The 13,256-nt window shown below is 43.4% G+C and overlaps 47 non-coding genes across 47 annotated transcripts; all 47 read left to right on the top strand.

Moving 5' to 3' along the window:
* The first annotated feature begins 8 nt into the window (after window positions 1-8).
* On the top strand, window positions 9-80 carry TRNAW-CCA (transfer RNA tryptophan (anticodon CCA)). Its single transcript has one exon. It is a non-coding gene; the product is annotated as a tRNA-Trp (tRNA).
* Window positions 81-140: 60 nt separating this feature from the next.
* TRNAW-CCA (transfer RNA tryptophan (anticodon CCA)) lies at window positions 141-212 on the top strand. The gene has a single exon. It is a non-coding gene; the product is annotated as a tRNA-Trp (tRNA).
* Window positions 213-275: 63 nt separating this feature from the next.
* TRNAW-CCA (transfer RNA tryptophan (anticodon CCA)) lies at window positions 276-347 on the top strand. Its single transcript has one exon. It is a non-coding gene; the product is annotated as a tRNA-Trp (tRNA).
* Window positions 348-686: 339 nt separating this feature from the next.
* Window positions 687-758, top strand: TRNAW-CCA (transfer RNA tryptophan (anticodon CCA)). The gene has a single exon. It is a non-coding gene; the product is annotated as a tRNA-Trp (tRNA).
* Window positions 759-962: 204 nt separating this feature from the next.
* TRNAW-CCA (transfer RNA tryptophan (anticodon CCA)) lies at window positions 963-1,034 on the top strand. The gene has a single exon. It is a non-coding gene; the product is annotated as a tRNA-Trp (tRNA).
* Window positions 1,035-1,511: 477 nt separating this feature from the next.
* Window positions 1,512-1,583, top strand: TRNAW-CCA (transfer RNA tryptophan (anticodon CCA)). Its single transcript has one exon. It is a non-coding gene; the product is annotated as a tRNA-Trp (tRNA).
* A 202-nt stretch (window positions 1,584-1,785) lies between these two features.
* On the top strand, window positions 1,786-1,857 carry TRNAW-CCA (transfer RNA tryptophan (anticodon CCA)). The gene has a single exon. It is a non-coding gene; the product is annotated as a tRNA-Trp (tRNA).
* Window positions 1,858-2,062: 205 nt separating this feature from the next.
* On the top strand, window positions 2,063-2,134 carry TRNAW-CCA (transfer RNA tryptophan (anticodon CCA)). Its single transcript has one exon. It is a non-coding gene; the product is annotated as a tRNA-Trp (tRNA).
* A 60-nt stretch (window positions 2,135-2,194) lies between these two features.
* On the top strand, window positions 2,195-2,266 carry TRNAW-CCA (transfer RNA tryptophan (anticodon CCA)). Its single transcript has one exon. It is a non-coding gene; the product is annotated as a tRNA-Trp (tRNA).
* Window positions 2,267-2,601: 335 nt separating this feature from the next.
* On the top strand, window positions 2,602-2,673 carry TRNAW-CCA (transfer RNA tryptophan (anticodon CCA)). Its single transcript has one exon. It is a non-coding gene; the product is annotated as a tRNA-Trp (tRNA).
* Window positions 2,674-2,740: 67 nt separating this feature from the next.
* TRNAW-CCA (transfer RNA tryptophan (anticodon CCA)) lies at window positions 2,741-2,812 on the top strand. The gene has a single exon. It is a non-coding gene; the product is annotated as a tRNA-Trp (tRNA).
* Window positions 2,813-3,147: 335 nt separating this feature from the next.
* TRNAW-CCA (transfer RNA tryptophan (anticodon CCA)) lies at window positions 3,148-3,219 on the top strand. The gene has a single exon. It is a non-coding gene; the product is annotated as a tRNA-Trp (tRNA).
* Window positions 3,220-3,286: 67 nt separating this feature from the next.
* On the top strand, window positions 3,287-3,358 carry TRNAW-CCA (transfer RNA tryptophan (anticodon CCA)). The gene has a single exon. It is a non-coding gene; the product is annotated as a tRNA-Trp (tRNA).
* Window positions 3,359-3,832: 474 nt separating this feature from the next.
* TRNAW-CCA (transfer RNA tryptophan (anticodon CCA)) lies at window positions 3,833-3,904 on the top strand. The gene has a single exon. It is a non-coding gene; the product is annotated as a tRNA-Trp (tRNA).
* Window positions 3,905-4,109: 205 nt separating this feature from the next.
* Window positions 4,110-4,181, top strand: TRNAW-CCA (transfer RNA tryptophan (anticodon CCA)). The gene has a single exon. It is a non-coding gene; the product is annotated as a tRNA-Trp (tRNA).
* Window positions 4,182-4,241: 60 nt separating this feature from the next.
* Window positions 4,242-4,313, top strand: TRNAW-CCA (transfer RNA tryptophan (anticodon CCA)). The gene has a single exon. It is a non-coding gene; the product is annotated as a tRNA-Trp (tRNA).
* Window positions 4,314-4,376: 63 nt separating this feature from the next.
* On the top strand, window positions 4,377-4,448 carry TRNAW-CCA (transfer RNA tryptophan (anticodon CCA)). Its single transcript has one exon. It is a non-coding gene; the product is annotated as a tRNA-Trp (tRNA).
* A 339-nt stretch (window positions 4,449-4,787) lies between these two features.
* On the top strand, window positions 4,788-4,859 carry TRNAW-CCA (transfer RNA tryptophan (anticodon CCA)). Its single transcript has one exon. It is a non-coding gene; the product is annotated as a tRNA-Trp (tRNA).
* Window positions 4,860-5,063: 204 nt separating this feature from the next.
* TRNAW-CCA (transfer RNA tryptophan (anticodon CCA)) lies at window positions 5,064-5,135 on the top strand. Its single transcript has one exon. It is a non-coding gene; the product is annotated as a tRNA-Trp (tRNA).
* A 611-nt stretch (window positions 5,136-5,746) lies between these two features.
* On the top strand, window positions 5,747-5,818 carry TRNAW-CCA (transfer RNA tryptophan (anticodon CCA)). Its single transcript has one exon. It is a non-coding gene; the product is annotated as a tRNA-Trp (tRNA).
* A 68-nt stretch (window positions 5,819-5,886) lies between these two features.
* TRNAW-CCA (transfer RNA tryptophan (anticodon CCA)) lies at window positions 5,887-5,958 on the top strand. Its single transcript has one exon. It is a non-coding gene; the product is annotated as a tRNA-Trp (tRNA).
* A 67-nt stretch (window positions 5,959-6,025) lies between these two features.
* TRNAW-CCA (transfer RNA tryptophan (anticodon CCA)) lies at window positions 6,026-6,097 on the top strand. Its single transcript has one exon. It is a non-coding gene; the product is annotated as a tRNA-Trp (tRNA).
* Window positions 6,098-6,571: 474 nt separating this feature from the next.
* Window positions 6,572-6,643, top strand: TRNAW-CCA (transfer RNA tryptophan (anticodon CCA)). The gene has a single exon. It is a non-coding gene; the product is annotated as a tRNA-Trp (tRNA).
* Window positions 6,644-6,848: 205 nt separating this feature from the next.
* TRNAW-CCA (transfer RNA tryptophan (anticodon CCA)) lies at window positions 6,849-6,920 on the top strand. The gene has a single exon. It is a non-coding gene; the product is annotated as a tRNA-Trp (tRNA).
* Window positions 6,921-6,980: 60 nt separating this feature from the next.
* Window positions 6,981-7,052, top strand: TRNAW-CCA (transfer RNA tryptophan (anticodon CCA)). Its single transcript has one exon. It is a non-coding gene; the product is annotated as a tRNA-Trp (tRNA).
* Window positions 7,053-7,115: 63 nt separating this feature from the next.
* Window positions 7,116-7,187, top strand: TRNAW-CCA (transfer RNA tryptophan (anticodon CCA)). The gene has a single exon. It is a non-coding gene; the product is annotated as a tRNA-Trp (tRNA).
* Window positions 7,188-7,526: 339 nt separating this feature from the next.
* On the top strand, window positions 7,527-7,598 carry TRNAW-CCA (transfer RNA tryptophan (anticodon CCA)). The gene has a single exon. It is a non-coding gene; the product is annotated as a tRNA-Trp (tRNA).
* A 204-nt stretch (window positions 7,599-7,802) lies between these two features.
* On the top strand, window positions 7,803-7,874 carry TRNAW-CCA (transfer RNA tryptophan (anticodon CCA)). Its single transcript has one exon. It is a non-coding gene; the product is annotated as a tRNA-Trp (tRNA).
* A 477-nt stretch (window positions 7,875-8,351) lies between these two features.
* On the top strand, window positions 8,352-8,423 carry TRNAW-CCA (transfer RNA tryptophan (anticodon CCA)). Its single transcript has one exon. It is a non-coding gene; the product is annotated as a tRNA-Trp (tRNA).
* Window positions 8,424-8,625: 202 nt separating this feature from the next.
* TRNAW-CCA (transfer RNA tryptophan (anticodon CCA)) lies at window positions 8,626-8,697 on the top strand. The gene has a single exon. It is a non-coding gene; the product is annotated as a tRNA-Trp (tRNA).
* Window positions 8,698-8,902: 205 nt separating this feature from the next.
* On the top strand, window positions 8,903-8,974 carry TRNAW-CCA (transfer RNA tryptophan (anticodon CCA)). Its single transcript has one exon. It is a non-coding gene; the product is annotated as a tRNA-Trp (tRNA).
* Window positions 8,975-9,034: 60 nt separating this feature from the next.
* TRNAW-CCA (transfer RNA tryptophan (anticodon CCA)) lies at window positions 9,035-9,106 on the top strand. Its single transcript has one exon. It is a non-coding gene; the product is annotated as a tRNA-Trp (tRNA).
* Window positions 9,107-9,441: 335 nt separating this feature from the next.
* TRNAW-CCA (transfer RNA tryptophan (anticodon CCA)) lies at window positions 9,442-9,513 on the top strand. The gene has a single exon. It is a non-coding gene; the product is annotated as a tRNA-Trp (tRNA).
* A 67-nt stretch (window positions 9,514-9,580) lies between these two features.
* TRNAW-CCA (transfer RNA tryptophan (anticodon CCA)) lies at window positions 9,581-9,652 on the top strand. The gene has a single exon. It is a non-coding gene; the product is annotated as a tRNA-Trp (tRNA).
* A 335-nt stretch (window positions 9,653-9,987) lies between these two features.
* Window positions 9,988-10,059, top strand: TRNAW-CCA (transfer RNA tryptophan (anticodon CCA)). Its single transcript has one exon. It is a non-coding gene; the product is annotated as a tRNA-Trp (tRNA).
* Window positions 10,060-10,126: 67 nt separating this feature from the next.
* TRNAW-CCA (transfer RNA tryptophan (anticodon CCA)) lies at window positions 10,127-10,198 on the top strand. The gene has a single exon. It is a non-coding gene; the product is annotated as a tRNA-Trp (tRNA).
* Window positions 10,199-10,399: 201 nt separating this feature from the next.
* Window positions 10,400-10,471, top strand: TRNAW-CCA (transfer RNA tryptophan (anticodon CCA)). The gene has a single exon. It is a non-coding gene; the product is annotated as a tRNA-Trp (tRNA).
* A 60-nt stretch (window positions 10,472-10,531) lies between these two features.
* Window positions 10,532-10,603, top strand: TRNAW-CCA (transfer RNA tryptophan (anticodon CCA)). Its single transcript has one exon. It is a non-coding gene; the product is annotated as a tRNA-Trp (tRNA).
* A 60-nt stretch (window positions 10,604-10,663) lies between these two features.
* Window positions 10,664-10,735, top strand: TRNAW-CCA (transfer RNA tryptophan (anticodon CCA)). Its single transcript has one exon. It is a non-coding gene; the product is annotated as a tRNA-Trp (tRNA).
* A 335-nt stretch (window positions 10,736-11,070) lies between these two features.
* TRNAW-CCA (transfer RNA tryptophan (anticodon CCA)) lies at window positions 11,071-11,142 on the top strand. Its single transcript has one exon. It is a non-coding gene; the product is annotated as a tRNA-Trp (tRNA).
* A 67-nt stretch (window positions 11,143-11,209) lies between these two features.
* Window positions 11,210-11,281, top strand: TRNAW-CCA (transfer RNA tryptophan (anticodon CCA)). Its single transcript has one exon. It is a non-coding gene; the product is annotated as a tRNA-Trp (tRNA).
* A 474-nt stretch (window positions 11,282-11,755) lies between these two features.
* TRNAW-CCA (transfer RNA tryptophan (anticodon CCA)) lies at window positions 11,756-11,827 on the top strand. Its single transcript has one exon. It is a non-coding gene; the product is annotated as a tRNA-Trp (tRNA).
* A 205-nt stretch (window positions 11,828-12,032) lies between these two features.
* TRNAW-CCA (transfer RNA tryptophan (anticodon CCA)) lies at window positions 12,033-12,104 on the top strand. Its single transcript has one exon. It is a non-coding gene; the product is annotated as a tRNA-Trp (tRNA).
* Window positions 12,105-12,300: 196 nt separating this feature from the next.
* Window positions 12,301-12,372, top strand: TRNAW-CCA (transfer RNA tryptophan (anticodon CCA)). The gene has a single exon. It is a non-coding gene; the product is annotated as a tRNA-Trp (tRNA).
* A 340-nt stretch (window positions 12,373-12,712) lies between these two features.
* Window positions 12,713-12,784, top strand: TRNAW-CCA (transfer RNA tryptophan (anticodon CCA)). The gene has a single exon. It is a non-coding gene; the product is annotated as a tRNA-Trp (tRNA).
* A 205-nt stretch (window positions 12,785-12,989) lies between these two features.
* TRNAW-CCA (transfer RNA tryptophan (anticodon CCA)) lies at window positions 12,990-13,061 on the top strand. Its single transcript has one exon. It is a non-coding gene; the product is annotated as a tRNA-Trp (tRNA).
* Window positions 13,062-13,121: 60 nt separating this feature from the next.
* On the top strand, window positions 13,122-13,193 carry TRNAW-CCA (transfer RNA tryptophan (anticodon CCA)). The gene has a single exon. It is a non-coding gene; the product is annotated as a tRNA-Trp (tRNA).
* Window positions 13,194-13,256: the final 63 nt, after the last annotated feature.

Here is a 13,256-nt window from a genome sequence, read left to right as displayed (position 1 = left end):
GTATAGGGGACTCGGTGGCGCAATGGTAGCGCGTCTGACTCCAGATCAGAAGGCTGCGTGTTCGAATCACGTCCGGGTCAAACAAATAATAAAATTTAGTTTTTACGTTGTTTATAAACCAATTAAACCTTCGTAAAGGGGACTCGGTGGCGCAATGGTAGCGCGTCTGACTCCAGATCAGAAGGCTGCGTGTTCGAATCACGTCCGGGTCAAACAAATAATAAAGGTTAGTTTTTACGTTGTTTATAGAAATTCTACCAATTAAACCGTCAGGGGGCTCGGTGGCGCAATGGTAGCGCGTCTGACACCAGATCAGAAGGCTGCGTGTTCGAATCACGTCTGGGTCATAGAAATAATTAAAACTTAGTTTTTAAGTTGTTTATAGAATTCTACCAATTAAACTTCGTAAAGGGGGCTCGGTGGCGCAATAGTAGCGCGTCTGACTCCAGATCAGAAGGCTGCGTGTTGGAATCACGTCCGGGTCAAAGAAATAATAAAGATCAGTTTTTAAGTTGTTTTTAAAATTCTACCAATAAAACCTTCGTAATTGGGGCTCGGTGGCGCAATGGTAGCGCGTCTGACTCTAGAACAGAAGGCTGCGTGTTCGAAACACGTCCGGGTCAAACAAATAATAAAGGTTAGTTTTTACGTTGTGTATAGAAATTCTACCAATTAAACCGTCAGGGGGCTCGGTGGCGCAATGGTAGCGCGTCTGACACCAGATCAGAAGGCTGCGTGTTCGAATCACGTCTGGGTCAATGAAATAATTAAAACTTAGTTTTTAAGTTGTTTATAGAATTCTACCAATTAAACCTTCGTAAGGGGGCTCGGCGGCGAAATGGTAGCGCGTCTGACTCCAGATCAGTAGGCTTTGCGTTGGAATCACGTCCGGGTCAAAGAAATAATAAAAATCAGTTTTTAAGTTGTTTTTAAAATTCTACCAATTAAACCTTCGTAATGGGGGCTCGGTGGCGCAATGGTAGCGCGTCTGACTCCAGAACAGAAGGCTGCGTGTTCGAATCACGTCCGGGTCGAACAAATAATAAAGGTTAGTTTTTACGTTGTTTATAGAAATTCTACCAATTAAACCTTCGTAAAGGGGACTCGGTGGCTCAATTGTAGCGCGTCTGACTCCAGATCAGAAGGCTGCGTTTTCGAATCATGTCCGGGTCAAACAAATAATAAAGGTTAGTTTTTACATTGTTTATAGAAATTCTACCAATTAAACCGTCAGGGGGCTCGGTGGCGCAATGGTAGCGCGTCGGACACCAGATCAGAAGGCTGCGTGTTCGAATCACGTCTGGGTCAAAGAAATAATTAAAACTTAGTTTTTAAGTTGTTTATAGAATTCTACCAATTAAACTTCGTAAAGGGGGCTCGGTGGCGCAATAGTAGCGCGTCTGACTCCAGATCAGAAGGCTGCGTGTTGGAATCACGTCCGGGTCAAAGAAATAATAAAAATCAGTTTTTAAGTTGTTTATAGAATTCTACCAATTAAACTTCGTAAAGGGGGCTCGGTGGCGCAATAGTAGCGCGTCTGACTCCAGATCAGAAGGCTGCGTGTTCGAATCACGTCCGGGTCAAACAAATAATAAAGATCAGTTTTTAAGTTTTTTTTTAAAATTCTACCAATAAAACCTTCGTAATTGGGGCTCGGTGGCGCAATGGTAGCGCGTCTGACTCTAGAACAGAAGGCTGCGTGTTCGAATCACGTCCGGGTCAAACAAATAATAAAGGTTAGTTTTTACGTTGTGTATAGAAATTCTACCAATTAAACCGTCAGGGGGCTCGGTGGCGCAATGGTAGCGCGTCTGACACCAGATCAGAAGGATGCGTGTTCGAATCACGTCTGGGTCAATGAAATAATTAAAACTTAGTTTTTAAGTTGTTTATAGAATTCTACCAATTAAACCTTCGTAAGGGGGGCTCGGCGGCGCAATGGTAGCGCGTCTGACTCCAGATCAGTAGGCTTTGCGTTGGAATCACGTCCGGGTCAAAGAAATAATAAAAATCAGTTTTTAAGTTGTTTTTAAAATTCTACCAATAAAACCTTCGTAATGGGGGCTCGGTGGCGCAATGGTAGCGCGTCTGACTCCAGAACAGAAGGCTGCGTGTTCGAATCACGTCCGGGTCAAACAAATAATAAAATTTAGTTTTTACGTTGTTTATAAACCAATTAAACCTTCGTAAAGGGGACTCGGTGGCGCAATGGTAGCGCGTCTGACTCCAGATCAGAAGGCTGCGTGTTCGAATCACGTCCGGGTCAAACAAATAATAAAGGTTAGTTTTTACGTTGTTTATAGAAATTCTACCAATTAAACCGTCAGGGGGCTCGGTGGCGCAATGGTAGCGCGTCTGACACCAGATCAGAAGGCTGCGTCTTCGAATCACGTCTGGGTCAAAGAAATAATTAAAACTTAGTTTTTAAGTTGTTTATAGAATTCTACCAATTAAACTTCGTAAAGGGGGCTCGGTGGCGCAATAGTAGCGCGTCTGACTCCAGAATAGAAGGCTGCGTGTTCGAATCACGTCCGGGTCAAACAAATAATAAAGGTTAGTTTTAAGTTGTGTATAGAAATTCTACCAATTAAACCGTCAGGGGGCTCGGTGGCGCAATGGTAGCGCGTCTGACTCCAGAACAGAAGGCTGCGTGTTCGAATCACGTCCGGGTCAAACAAATAATAAAATTTAGTTTTTACGTTGTTTATAGAAATTCTACCAATTAAACCTTCGTATAGGGGACTCGGTGGCGCAATGGTAGCGCGTCTGACTCCAGATCAGAAGGCTGCGTGTTCGAATCACGTCCGGGTCAAACAAATAATAAAGGTTAGTTTTTACGTTGTTTATAGAAATTCTACCAATTAAACCGTCAGGGGGCTCGGTGGCGCAATGGTAGCGCGTCTGACACCAGATCAGAAGGCTGCGTCTTCGAATCACGTCTGGGTCAAAGAAATAATTAAAACTTAGTTTTTAAGTTGTTTATAGAATTCTACCAATTAAACTTCGTAAAGGGGGCTCGGTGGCGCAATAGTAGCGCGTCTGACTCCAGAATAGAAGGCTGCGTGTTCGAATCACGTCCGGGTCAAACAAATAATAAAGGTTAGTTTTAAGTTGTGTATAGAAATTCTACCAATTAAACCGTCAGGGGGCTCGGTGGCGCAATGGTAGCGCGTCTGACTCCAGAACAGAAGGCTGCGTGTTCGAATCACGTCCGGGTCAAACAAATAATAAAATTTAGTTTTTACGTTGTTTATAGAAATTCTACCAATTAAACCTTCGTATAGGGGACTCGGTGGCGCAATGGTAGCGCGTCTGACTCCAGATCAGAAGGCTGCGTGTTCGAATCACGTCCGGGTCAAACAAATAATAAAGGTTAGTTTTTACGTTGTTTATAGAAATTCTACCAATTAAACCGTCAGGGGGCTCGGTGGTGCAATGGTAGCGCGTCTGACACCAGATCAGAAGGCTGCGTCTTCGAATCACGTCTGGGTCAAAGAAATAATTAAAACTTAGTTTTTAAGTTGTTTATAGAATTCTACCAATTAAACTTCGTAAAGGGGGCTCGGTGGCGCAATAGTAGCGCGTCTGACTCCAGATCAGAAGGCTGCGTGTTGGAATCACGTCCGGGTCAAAGAAATAATAAAGATCAGTTTTTAAGTTGTTTTTAAAATTCTACCAATAAAACCTTCGTAATTGGGGCTCGGTGGCGCAATGGTAGCGCGTCTGACTCTAGAACAGAAGGCTGCGTGTTCGAATCACGTCCGGGTCAAACAAATAATAAAGGTTAGTTTTTACGTTGTGTATAGAAATTCTACCAATTAAACCGTCAGGGGGCTCGGTGGCGCAATGGTAGCGCGTCTGACACCAGATCAGAAGGATGCGTGTTCGAATCACGTCTGGGTCAATGAAATAATTAAAACTTAGTTTTTAAGTTGTTTATAGAATTCTACCAATTAAACCTTCGTAAGGGGGGCTCGGCGGCGCAATGGTAGCGCGTCTGACTCCAGATCAGTAGGCTTTGCGTTGGAATCACGTCCGGGTCAAAGAAATAATAAAAATCAGTTTTTAAGTTGTTTTTAAAATTCTACCAATAAAACCTTCGTAATGGGGGCTCGGTGGCGCAATGGTAGCGCGTCTGACTCCAGAACAGAAGGCTGCGTGTTCGAATCACGTCCGGGTCAAACAAATAATAAAATTTAGTTTTTACGTTGTTTATAAACCAATTAAACCTTCGTAAAGGGGACTCGGTGGCGCAATGGTAGCGCGTCTGACTCCAGATCAGAAGGCTGCGTGTTCGAATCACGTCCGGGTCAAACAAATAATAAAGGTTAGTTTTTACGTTGTTTATAGAAATTCTACCAATTAAACCGTCAGGGGGCTCGGTGGCGCAATGGTAGCGCGTCTGACACCAGATCAGAAGGCTGCGTGTTCGAATCACGTCTGGGTCATAGAAATAATTAAAACTTAGTTTTTAAGTTGTTTATAGAATTCTACCAATTAAACTTCGTAAAGGGGGCTCGGTGGCGCAATAGTAGCGCGTCTGACTCCAGATCAGAAGGCTGCGTGTTGGAATCACGTCCGGGTCAAAGAAATAATAAAGATCAGTTTTTAAGTTGTTTTTAAAATTCTACCAATAAAACCTTCGTAATTGGGGCTCGGTGGCGCAATGGTAGCGCGTCTGACTCTAGAACAGAAGGCTGCGTGTTCGAAACACGTCCGGGTCAAACAAATAATAAAGGTTAGTTTTTACGTTGTGTATAGAAATTCTACCAATTAAACCGTCAGGGGGCTCGGTGGCGCAATGGTAGCGCGTCTGACACCAGATCAGAAGGCTGCGTGTTCGAATCACGTCTGGGTCAATGAAATAATTAAAACTTAGTTTTTAAGTTGTTTATAGAATTCTACCAATTAAACCTTCGTAAGGGGGCTCGGCGGCGAAATGGTAGCGCGTCTGACTCCAGATCAGTAGGCTTTGCGTTGGAATCACGTCCGGGTCAAAGAAATAATAAAAATCAGTTTTTAAGTTGTTTTTAAAATTCTACCAATTAAACCTTCGTAATGGGGGCTCGGTGGCGCAATGGTAGCGCGTCTGACTCCAGAACAGAAGGCTGCGTGTTCGAATCACGTCCGGGTCGAACAAATAATAAAGGTTAGTTTTTACGTTGTTTATAGAAATTCTACCAATTAAACCTTCGTAAAGGGGACTCGGTGGCTCAATTGTAGCGCGTCTGACTCCAGATCAGAAGGCTGCGTTTTCGAATCATGTCCGGGTCAAACAAATAATAAAGGTTAGTTTTTACATTGTTTATAGAAATTCTACCAATTAAACCGTCAGGGGGCTCGGTGGCGCAATGGTAGCGCGTCGGACACCAGATCAGAAGGCTGCGTGTTCGAATCACGTCTGGGTCAAAGAAATAATTAAAACTTAGTTTTTAAGTTGTTTATAGAATTCTACCAATTAAACTTCGTAAAGGGGGCTCGGTGGCGCAATAGTAGCGCGTCTGACTCCAGATCAGAAGGCTGCGTGTTGGAATCACGTCCGGGTCAAAGAAATAATAAAAATCAGTTTTTAAGTTGTTTATAGAATTCTACCAATTAAACTTCGTAAAGGGGGCTCGGTGGCGCAATAGTAGCGCGTCTGACTCCAGAATAGAAGGCTGCGTGTTCGAATCACGTCCGGGTCAAACAAATAATAAAGGTTAGTTTTAAGTTGTGTATAGAAATTCTACCAATTAAACCGTCAGGGGGCTCGGTGGCGCAATGGTAGCGCGTCTGACACCAGATCAGAAGGCTGCGTGTTCGAATCACGTCTGGGTCAAAGAAATAATTAAAACTTAGTTTTTAAGTTGTTTTTAAACTTCTACCCAATAAAACCTTCCTAATGGGGGCTCGGTGGCGCAATGGTAGCGCGTCTGACTCCAGAACAGAAGGCTGCGTGTTCGAATCACGTCCGGGTCAAACAAATAATAAAATTTAGTTTTTACGTTGTTTATAGAAATTCTACCAATTAAACCTTCGTATAGGGGACTCGGTGGCGCAATGGTAGCGCGTCTGACTCCAGATCAGAAGGCTGCGTGTTCGAATCACGTCCGGGTCAAACAAATAATAAAGGTTAGTTTTTACGTTGTTTATAGAAATTCTACCAATTAAACCGTCAGGGGGCTCGGTGGTGCAATGGTAGCGCGTCTGACACCAGATCAGAAGGCTGCGTCTTCGAATCACGTCTGGGTCAAAGAAATAATTAAAACTTAGTTTTTAAGTTGTTTATAGAATTCTACCAATTAAACTTCGTAAAGGGGGCTCGGTGGCGCAATAGTAGCGCGTCTGACTCCAGATCAGAAGGCTGCGTGTTGGAATCACGTCCGGGTCAAAGAAATAATAAAGATCAGTTTTTAAGTTGTTTTTAAAATTCTACCAATAAAACCTTCGTAATTGGGGCTCGGTGGCGCAATGGTAGCGCGTCTGACTCTAGAACAGAAGGCTGCGTGTTCGAATCACGTCCGGGTCAAACAAATAATAAAGGTTAGTTTTTACGTTGTGTATAGAAATTCTACCAATTAAACCGTCAGGGGGCTCGGTGGCGCAATGGTAGCGCGTCTGACACCAGATCAGAAGGATGCGTGTTCGAATCACGTCTGGGTCAATGAAATAATTAAAACTTAGTTTTTAAGTTGTTTATAGAATTCTACCAATTAAACCTTCGTAAGGGGGGCTCGGCGGCGCAATGGTAGCGCGTCTGACTCCAGATCAGTAGGCTTTGCGTTGGAATCACGTCCGGGTCAAAGAAATAATAAAAATCAGTTTTTAAGTTGTTTTTAAAATTCTACCAATAAAACCTTCGTAATGGGGGCTCGGTGGCGCAATGGTAGCGCGTCTGACTCCAGAACAGAAGGCTGCGTGTTCGAATCACGTCCGGGTCAAACAAATAATAAAATTTAGTTTTTACGTTGTTTATAAACCAATTAAACCTTCGTAAAGGGGACTCGGTGGCGCAATGGTAGCGCGTCTGACTCCAGATCAGAAGGCTGCGTGTTCGAATCACGTCCGGGTCAAACAAATAATAAAGGTTAGTTTTTACGTTGTTTATAGAAATTCTACCAATTAAACCGTCAGGGGGCTCGGTGGCGCAATGGTAGCGCGTCTGACACCAGATCAGAAGGCTGCGTGTTCGAATCACGTCTGGGTCATAGAAATAATTAAAACTTAGTTTTTAAGTTGTTTATAGAATTCTACCAATTAAACTTCGTAAAGGGGGCTCGGTGGCGCAATAGTAGCGCGTCTGACTCCAGATCAGAAGGCTGCGTGTTGGAATCACGTCCGGGTCAAAGAAATAATAAAGATCAGTTTTTAAGTTGTTTTTAAAATTCTACCAATAAAACCTTCGTAATTGGGGCTCGGTGGCGCAATGGTAGCGCGTCTGACTCTAGAACAGAAGGCTGCGTGTTCGAAACACGTCCGGGTCAAACAAATAATAAAGGTTAGTTTTTACGTTGTGTATAGAAATTCTACCAATTAAACCGTCAGGGGGCTCGGTGGCGCAATGGTAGCGCGTCTGACACCAGATCAGAAGGCTGCGTGTTCGAATCACGTCTGGGTCAATGAAATAATTAAAACTTAGTTTTTAAGTTGTTTATAGAATTCTACCAATTAAACCTTCGTAAGGGGGCTCGGCGGCGAAATGGTAGCGCGTCTGACTCCAGATCAGTAGGCTTTGCGTTGGAATCACGTCCGGGTCAAAGAAATAATAAAAATCAGTTTTTAAGTTGTTTTTAAAATTCTACCAATTAAACCTTCGTAATGGGGGCTCGGTGGCGCAATGGTAGCGCGTCTGACTCCAGAACAGAAGGCTGCGTGTTCGAATCACGTCCGGGTCGAACAAATAATAAAGGTTAGTTTTTACGTTGTTTATAGAAATTCTACCAATTAAACCTTCGTAAAGGGGACTCGGTGGCTCAATTGTAGCGCGTCTGACTCCAGATCAGAAGGCTGCGTTTTCGAATCATGTCCGGGTCAAACAAATAATAAAGGTTAGTTTTTACATTGTTTATAGAAATTCTACCAATTAAACCGTCAGGGGGCTCGGTGGCGCAATGGTAGCGCGTCGGACACCAGATCAGAAGGCTGCGTGTTCGAATCACGTCTGGGTCAAAGAAATAATTAAAACTTAGTTTTTAAGTTGTTTATAGAATTCTACCAATTAAACTTCGTAAAGGGGGCTCGGTGGCGCAATAGTAGCGCGTCTGACTCCAGATCAGAAGGCTGCGTGTTGGAATCACGTCCGGGTCAAAGAAATAATAAAAATCAGTTTTTAAGTTGTTTATAGAATTCTACCAATTAAACTTCGTAAAGGGGGCTCGGTGGCGCAATAGTAGCGCGTCTGACTCCAGATCAGAAGGCTGCGTGTTCGAATCACGTCCGGGTCAAACAAATAATAAAGATCAGTTTTTAAGTTTTTTTTTAAAATTCTACCAATAAAACCTTCGTAATTGGGGCTCGGTGGCGCAATGGTAGCGCGTCTGACTCTAGAACAGAAGGCTGCGTGTTCGAATCACGTCCGGGTCAAACAAATAATAAAGGTTAGTTTTTACGTTGTGTATAGAAATTCTACCAATTAAACCGTCAGGGGGCTCGGTGGCGCAATGGTAGCGCGTCTGACACCAGATCAGAAGGATGCGTGTTCGAATCACGTCTGGGTCAATGAAATAATTAAAACTTAGTTTTTAAGTTGTTTATAGAATTCTACCAATTAAACCTTCGTAAGGGGGGCTCGGCGGCGCAATGGTAGCGCGTCTGACTCCAGATCAGTAGGCTTTGCGTTGGAATCACGTCCGGGTCAAAGAAATAATAAAAATCAGTTTTTAAGTTGTTTTTAAAATTCTACCAATAAAACCTTCGTAATGGGGGCTCGGTGGCGCAATGGTAGCGCGTCTGACTCCAGAACAGAAGGCTGCGTGTTCGAATCACGTCCGGGTCAAACAAATAATAAAATTTAGTTTTTACGTTGTTTATAAACCAATTAAACCTTCGTAAAGGGGACTCGGTGGCGCAATGGTAGCGCGTCTGACTCCAGATCAGAAGGCTGCGTGTTCGAATCACGTCCGGGTCAAACAAATAATAAAGGTTAGTTTTTACGTTGTTTATAGAAATTCTACCAATTAAACCGTCAGGGGGCTCGGTGGCGCAATGGTAGCGCGTCTGACACCAGATCAGAAGGCTGCGTCTTCGAATCACGTCTGGGTCAAAGAAATAATTAAAACTTAGTTTTTAAGTTGTTTATAGAATTCTACCAATTAAACTTCGTAAAGGGGGCTCGGTGGCGCAATAGTAGCGCGTCTGACTCCAGAATAGAAGGCTGCGTGTTCGAATCACGTCCGGGTCAAACAAATAATAAAGGTTAGTTTTAAGTTGTGTATAGAAATTCTACCAATTAAACCGTCAGGGGGCTCGGTGGCGCAATGGTAGCGCGTCTGACTCCAGAACAGAAGGCTGCGTGTTCGAATCACGTCCGGGTCAAACAAATAATAAAATTTAGTTTTTACGTTGTTTATAGAAATTCTACCAATTAAACCTTCGTATAGGGGACTCGGTGGCGCAATGGTAGCGCGTCTGACTCCAGATCAGAAGGCTGCGTGTTCGAATCACGTCCGGGTCAAACAAATAATAAAGGTTAGTTTTTACGTTGTTTATAGAAATTCTACCAATTAAACCGTCAGGGGGCTCGGTGGCGCAATGGTAGCGCGTCTGACACCAGATCAGAAGGCTGCGTCTTCGAATCACGTCTGGGTCAAAGAAATAATTAAAACTTAGTTTTTAAGTTGTTTATAGAATTCTACCAATTAAACTTCGTAAAGGGGGCTCGGTGGCGCAATAGTAGCGCGTCTGACTCCAGAATAGAAGGCTGCGTGTTCGAATCACGTCCGGGTCAAACAAATAATAAAGGTTAGTTTTAAGTTGTGTATAGAAATTCTACCAATTAAACCGTCAGGGGGCTCGGTGGCGCAATGGTAGCGCGTCTGACTCCAGAACAGAAGGCTGCGTGTTCGAATCACGTCCGGGTCAAACAAATAATAAAATTTAGTTTTTACGTTGTTTATAGAAATTCTACCAATTAAACCTTCGTATAGGGGACTCGGTGGCGCAATGGTAGCGCGTCTGACTCCAGATCAGAAGGCTGCGTGTTCGAATCACGTCCGGGTCAAACAAATAATAAAGGTTAGTTTTTACGTTGTTTATAGAAATTCTACCAATTAAACCGTCAGGGGGCTCGGTGGTGCAATGGTAGCGCGTCTGACACCAGATCAGAAGGCTGCGTCTTCGAATCACGTCTGGGTCAAAGAAATAATTAAAACTTAGTTTTTAAGTTGTTTATAGAATTCTACCAATTAAACTTCGTAAAGGGGGCTCGGTGGCGCAATAGTAGCGCGTCTGACTCCAGATCAGAAGGCTGCGTGTTCGAATCACGTCCGGGTCAAACAAATAATAAAGGTTAGTTTTTACGTTGTTTATAAACCAATTAAACCTTCGTAAAGGGGACTCGGTGGCGCAATGGTAGCGCGTCTGACTCCAGAACAGAAGGCTGCGTGTTCGAATCACGTCCGGGTCAAACAAATAATAAAATTTAGTTTTTACGTTGTTTATAAACCAATTAAACCTTCGTAAAGGGGACTCGGTGGCGCAATGGTAGCGCGTCTGACTCCAGATCAGAAGGCTGCGTGTTCGAATCACGTCCGGGTCAAACAAATAATAAAGGTTAGTTTTTACGTTGTTTATAGAAATTCTACCAATTAAACCGTCAGGGGGCTCGGTGGCGCAATGGTAGCGCGTCTGACACCAGATCAGAAGGCTGCGTCTTCGAATCACGTCTGGGTCAAAGAAATAATTAAAACTTAGTTTTTAAGTTGTTTATAGAATTCTACCAATTAAACTTCGTAAAGGGGGCTCGGTGGCGCAATAGTAGCGCGTCTGACTCCAGAATAGAAGGCTGCGTGTTCGAATCACGTCCGGGTCAAACAAATAATAAAGGTTAGTTTTAAGTTGTGTATAGAAATTCTACCAATTAAACCGTCAGGGGGCTCGGTGGCGCAATGGTAGCGCGTCTGACTCCAGAACAGAAGGCTGCGTGTTCGAATCACGTCCGGGTCAAACAAATAATAAAATTTAGTTTTTACGTTGTTTATAGAAATTCTACCAATTAAACCTTCGTATAGGGGACTCGGTGGCGCAATGGTAGCGCGTCTGACTCCAGATCAGAAGGCTGCGTGTTCGAATCACGTCCGGGTCAAACAAATAATAAAGGTTAGTTTTTACGTTGTTTATAGAAATTCTACCAATTAAACCGTCAGGGGGCTCGGTGGTGCAATGGTAGCGCGTCTGACACCAGATCAGAAGGCTGCGTCTTCGAATCACGTCTGGGTCAAAGAAATAATTAAAACTTAGTTTTTAAGTTGTTTATAGAATTCTACCAATTAAACTTCGTAAAGGGGGCTCGGTGGCGCAATAGTAGCGCGTCTGACTCCAGATCAGAAGGCTGCGTGTTGGAATCACGTCCGGGTCAAAGAAATAATAAAGATCAGTTTTTAAGTTGTTTTTAAAATTCTACCAATAAAACCTTCGTAATTGGGGCTCGGTGGCGCAATGGTAGCGCGTCTGACTCTAGAACAGAAGGCTGCGTGTTCGAATCACGTCCGGGTCAAACAAATAATAAAGGTTAGTTTTTACGTTGTGTATAGAAATTCTACCAATTAAACCGTCAGGGGGCTCGGTGGCGCAATGGTAGCGCGTCTGACACCAGATCAGAAGGATGCGTGTTCGAATCACGTCTGGGTCAATGAAATAATTAAAACTTAGTTTTTAAGTTGTTTATAGAATTCTACCAATTAAACCTTCGTAAGGGGGGCTCGGCGGCGCAATGGTAGCGCGTCTGACTCCAGATCAGTAGGCTTTGCGTTGGAATCACGTCCGGGTCAAAGAAATAATAAAAATCAGTTTTTAAGTTGTTTTTAAAATTCTACCAATAAAACCTTCGTAATGGGGGCTCGGTGGCGCAATGGTAGCGCGTCTGACTCCAGAACAGAAGGCTGCGTGTTCGAATCACGTCCGGGTCAAACAAATAATAAAATTTAGTTTTTACGTTGTTTATAAACCAATTAAACTTCGTAAAGGGGGCTCGGTGGCGCAATAGTAGCGCGTCTGACTCCAGATCAGAAGGCTGCGTGTTGGAATCACGTCCGGGTCAAAGAAATAATAAAAATCAGTTTTTAAGTTGTTTATAGAATTCTACCAATTAAACTTCGTAAAGGGGGCTCGGTGGCGCAATAGTAGCGCGTCTGACTCCAGATCAGAAGGCTGCGTGTTCGAATCACGTCCGGGTCAAACAAATAATAAAATTTAGTTTTTACGTTGTTTATAGAAATTCTACCAATTAAACCTTCGTAAAGGGGACTCGGTGGCGCAATGGTAGCCCGTCTCACTCCAGATCAGAAGGCTGCGTGTTGGAATCACGTCCGGGTCAAAGAAATAATAAAGATCAGTTTTTAAGTTGTTTTTAAAATTCTACCAATAAAACCTTCGTAATTGGGGCTCGGTGGCGCAATGGTAGCGCGTCTGACTCTAGAACAGAAGGCTGCGTGTTCGAATCACGTCCGGGTCAAACAAATAATAAAGGTTAGTTTTTACGTTGTGTATAGAAATTCTACCAATTAAACCGTCAGGGGGCTCGGTGGCGCAATGGTAGCGCGTCTGACACCAGATCAGAAGGATGCGTGTTCGAATCACGTCTGGGTCAATGAAATAATTAAAACTTAGTTTTTAAGTTGTTTATAGAATTCTACCAATTAAACCTTCGTAAGGGGGGCTCGGCGGCGCAATGGTAGCGCGTCTGACTCCAGATCAGTAGGCTTTGCGTTGGAATCACGTCCGGGTCAAAGAAATAATAAAAATCAGTTTTTAAGTTGTTTTTAAAATTCTACCAATAAAACCTTCGTAATGGGGGCTCGGTGGCGCAATGGTAGCGCGTCTGACTCCAGAACAGAAGGCTGCGTGTTCGAATCACGTCCGGGTCAAACAAATAATAAAATTTAGTTTTTACGTTGTTTATAAACCAATTAAACCTTCGTAAAGGGGACTCGGTGGCGCAATGGTAGCGCGTCTGACTCCAGATCAGAAGGCTGCGTGTTCGAATCACGTCCGGGTCAAACAAATAATAAAGGTTAGTTTTTACGTTGTTTATAGAAATTCTACCAATTAAACCGTCAGGG

Source organism: Phalangium opilio, unplaced genomic scaffold (genome assembly GCF_054372755.1).
Source record: "Phalangium opilio isolate 3A_F unplaced genomic scaffold, DU_Popi_V2 ptg000031l_1, whole genome shotgun sequence".
NCBI lineage: Eukaryota > Metazoa > Arthropoda > Arachnida > Opiliones > Phalangiidae > Phalangium > Phalangium opilio.
Note: the sequence above shows the minus strand (reverse complement) of the source record. Positions and strands in the feature narration are given on the sequence as shown.